Source organism: Triticum aestivum, chromosome 4D (assembly GCF_018294505.1).
Source record: "Triticum aestivum cultivar Chinese Spring chromosome 4D, IWGSC CS RefSeq v2.1, whole genome shotgun sequence".
NCBI classification, from domain to species: Eukaryota; Viridiplantae; Streptophyta; class Magnoliopsida; order Poales; family Poaceae; genus Triticum; species Triticum aestivum.
In genome coordinates, this window is record NC_057805.1 from 241,771,607 (window position 1) to 241,776,510 (window position 4,904).

A 4,904-nucleotide genomic window follows, 5' to 3' on the forward strand; every position below is an offset into this window, starting at 1 on the left:
GGAACGCAGCTATCACAGCTGCCGGGTGGATATCTGGAATATTTCTATGGACTCGGCTAAACCTATGCATGTACTTCCGCAGGGTTTCTCCTTCGATCTGCGGGAGAAGCCGCAAATCGCTGGGCCGCCCTGGTGTTGGGAAACGTAGCATGCAATTTCAAAAAAATTCCTACTCTTAGGCAAGACCTATCTAGGATATGCATAGCACCGAGAGAGGGGGGGTGTCTACGTACCCTCGTAAACCGAAAGCGGAATCGTTTGATAACGCGGTTGACGTAGTCGAACTTCTTCTAGCTCCGACCGATCAAGCACCGAATGTATGGCACCTCTGAGTTCTGGCACACGTTCAGCGAGATGACGTCCCTCGCCTTCTTGATCTAGAAAGGTGTCGAGGAAGTAGATGAGTTCCATCAGCATGACGACAGGGTGATGGTGATGGTGAAGTGATTCTTGCAGGGCTTCGCCTAAGCACCGCAAAACTATGACCGGGGGTGTAAGCTGTTGAGGGGGGTGTCGCAGACGGCTAACGTTTGTTGTTGTGTGTTCTAGGCGCCCCCTCCCCACATATATATAGGTGGGAGGGGGAGGGGATCAGCAAGGGGGCGCCCCAAGTAGGAGGAATCCTACTTGGGGTCCTCCCCAATTCGGCCTCCCCCCTTCCTTTTTTGCCGGGGAGAAAAAAGAAGGGGGAAGGGAGAAAGGAAGGGGGGCCGGACCCCCCTTCTTCCTTCTCCAATTAGGCCTCCTGCCTAAGGGGGGGGGCTCCACCCCTTGTGCGCTGGTGTGCTCCCATCTTATGGCCCATATCTTCACCCCGGGGGTTCCGGTAACCCCCCCCCCCCCGGTACTCCGATAAATACCCGATACTATCCAGAAAACTTCCGGTGTACGAATACTATCATCCTATATATCAATCTTTACCTCTTGACCATTTAGAGAGTCCTTGTCATGTCCGTGATCTCATCCAGGACTCTGAACAACATTCGGTCACCAAATCACATAACTCATATAGTACTATATCGTGATCGGACGTTAAGCGTGCGGACCCTACGGGTTCGAGAACTATGTAGACATGACCGAAACACCTCTCCGGTCAGTAAACAATAGCGGAACATGGAGGCTCATATTGGCTCCTACATATTCTACGAATATCTTTATCAGTCGAACCATTATGACAACATACGTTATTCCCTTTGTCATCTATATGTTACTTGCCCGAGATTTGATCGTCGGTATCCGCATAGCTAGTTCAATCTCATTACCGGCAAGTCTCTTTACTCGTTCCGTAATAAATCATCTTGTAACTAACTTATTAGTCACTTTTCTTGCAAGGCTTCTTATGATGTGCATTACCGAGAGGGCCCAGAGATACCTCTCCGATACTCGGAGTGACAAATCCTAATCTCGATCTATGCCAACCCAACAATCACCTTCGGAGATACCTGTACAACATCTTTATAATCACCCAGTTACATTGTGACGCTTGATAGTAGAAGGAATATGTATTTGACATGAAGAAAGCAATAGCAAGAAAACTGAATGATCAATATGCTAAGCTAACGGATGGGTCTTGTCCATCACATAATTCTCCTAATGATGCGATCCCATTCATCAAATGAGAACACATGTCTATGGTTAGGAACTTAACCATCTTTGATTAACGAGCTAGTCTAGTAGAGGCTTACTAGGGACACGGTGTTTTGTCTATGTATCCACATATGTATCAAGTTTCTGGTTAACACAATTCTAGCATGAATAATAAACCTTTATCATGATAGAAGGAAATATAAAATAACAACTTTATTATTGCCTCTAGGGCATATTTCCTTCAGTCTCCCACGTGCACTAGAGTCAGTAACCTAGTTCACATCACCATGTGATTTAACACCAATAGTTCACATCTTTATGTGATTAACACCCATAGTTCACATCGCCATGTGACCAACACCCAAAGGGTTTACTAGAGTCAATAATCTAGTTCACGTCACTATGTGATTAACACCCAAAGAGTACTAAGGTGTGATCATGTTTTGCTTGTGAGAGAAGTTTAGTCAACGGTATGCCACATTGAGATCCGTATGTATTTTGCAAATTTATATGTCTACAATGCTCTACATGGAGCTACTCTAGCTAATTGCTCCCACATTAAATACGTATCTAGATTGAGACTTAGAGTCATCTAGATCAGTGTCAAAGATTGCATCGATGTAACTCTTTACGACGAACTCTTTATCACCTCCATAACCGAGAACATTTCGTTAGTCCTCTTTTAGGTACCTAAGGATAATTTTGACCATTGTCCAGTGATCTACTCCTAGATCACTGTTGTACCCCCTTGCCAAACTCATGGCAAGGTATACAATAGGTTTGGTACAAAGTATGGCATACTTTTATACAACCTATGGCTGAGGCATAGGGAATGACTTTCATTCTCTCTCTATCTTCTGTCGTGGTCAGGTTTTGAGTCTTACTCAAGTTCACACCTTGCAACACAGACAAGAACCCTTTCTGTGACTAATCTATTTTGAAATTATTCAAAAAAATTGCCAAGGTATGTGCTTTGTGAAAGTCCTATTAAGCGTCTCGATCTATCCCTATAGATCTTGATGCCCAATATTTAAGTAGCTTCACTGAGTTCTTTAATTGAAAAATTCTTATTCAAGTATCCTTTTATGGAATCCAGAAATTCTATATCATTTTCGATCAACAATATCTCATCCACATATACTATCAGAAATGCTACAGAGCTCCCACTCACTTTCTTGTAAATACAGGCTTCACCAAAAGTCTGTATAAAACCATATGCTTTGATCACCTCATGAAAGCATATATTCCAACTCCAAGATGCTTGCACCAGTCCATAGATGGATCGCTGGAGCTTGCACACTTTGTTAGCACCTTTAGGATTGATAAAAACCTTCTGGTTGCATCATATACAACTCTTCTTTAAGAAATCCATGAAGGAATGCAGTTTTGACATCCATTTGCGAGATTTCATAAAATGCGGCAATTGCTAACATGATTTGGATAGACTTAAGCATCGCTACGAGTGGGAAAATCTCTTCGTAGTTAACACCTTGAACTTGTCGAAAACCTTTTGCGACAAGTCGAGCTTTGGAGATAGTAACTCTACCATCAGTGTTCGTCTTCCTCTTGAAGATCCATTTATTCTCAATGGCTTGCTGACCATTGAGCAAGTCCACCAAAGTCCACACTTTGTACTCATACATGGATCCTATCTCAGATTTCATGGCCTCAAGCCATCTGTCGGAATCTGGGCTCATCATAGCTTCTTCATAGTTCATAGGTTTGCCATGGTATAATAACATGACTTCTAGGACAGGATTATCGTACCTCTCTGGTGCGAAACATGCTCTGTTCGACCTACGAGGTCCAGTAGTAACTTGATCCGAATTTTCGTGATCATCATCATTAGCTTCTTCTCTAGTTGGTGTAGGCATCACGGGAACGGATTTCACTGATGTGCTACTTTCCAATTCAAGAGAAGGTACAATTACCTCATCAAGTTCTACTTTCCTCCCACTCACTTCTTTTGAGAGAAACTCCTTCTCTAGAAAGGTTCCATTCTCGGCAACAAAGATCTTGCCTTCTGAACTGTGGTAGAAGGTGTACCCAATTGTTTCCTTAGGGTATCCTATGAACATGCACTTCTCCGATTTGGGTTCGAGCTTATCAGGGTGAAGGCTTTTGGCATAAGTGTCGCAATCCCAAACTTTAAGAAATGACAGCTTAGGTTTCTTTCCAAACCACAGTTCATACGGTGTCATCTCAACGGATTTAGATGGTGCCCTATTTAATGTGAGTGTGGCTGTCTCTAATGCATAACCCCAAAACGACAGTGGTAAATAGGTAAGAGACATCACAGAATGCACCATATCCAATAAAGTACGGTTACTTCATTCAGACACACCATTATGCCGTGGTGTTCCAGGTGGCGTGAGTTGTGAAACTATTCCACATTGTTTTAAATGAAGGTCAGACTCGTAACTCAAATATTCGCTTCTGCGATCAGATCGTAGGAACTTTATTTTCTTGTTACGATGATTCTCCACTTCATTATGAAATTCTTTGAACTTTTCAAATGTTTCAGACTTGTGTTTCATTAAGTAGATATACCCATATCTCCTCAAATCATCTGTGAAGGTCAGAAAATAATGATACCTGCTGCGTGCCTCAACACTCATCGGACCGCATACATTGGTATGTATTATTTCCAATAAGTCATTAGATCGCTCCATTGTTCCGGGGAACGGAGTTTTAGTCATCTTGCCCATGAGTCATGATTCGCAAGTATCAAATGATTCATAATCAAGTGATTCCAAAAGTCCATCTGCATGGAGTTTCTTCATGCGCTTTACACCAATATGACCTAAACGGCAGTGCCACAAGTATGTTGCACTATCATTATAAACTTTGCATATTTTGGCATCTATATTATGAATATGTATATCACTACGATCGAGATTCAATAAACCATTCATCTGTGGTGTATGACCATAGAAGGTTTTATTCATGTAAACAGAAGAACAATTATTCTCTAACTTAAATGAATAACTGTATTGCAATAAACATGATCTAATCATATTCATGCTTAACGCAAACACAAAATAATATTTATTTTTGGTTCAACACTAATCCGGAAGGTAGAGCGAGTGCGCGATGGTGATCGTATCAACCTTGGAATCACTTCCAACATACATCATCACTTCTCTCTTAACTAGTCTCTGTTCATTCTGCAACTCCTGTTCCGAGTTACTAATCTCAGCAACTGAACCGGTATCAAATACCCAAGGGTTGCTATGAACACTACTAAATTACACATCAATAGCATGTATATCATATATACCTTTGTTCACTTTGCCATCCTTCTTATCCGCCAAGTA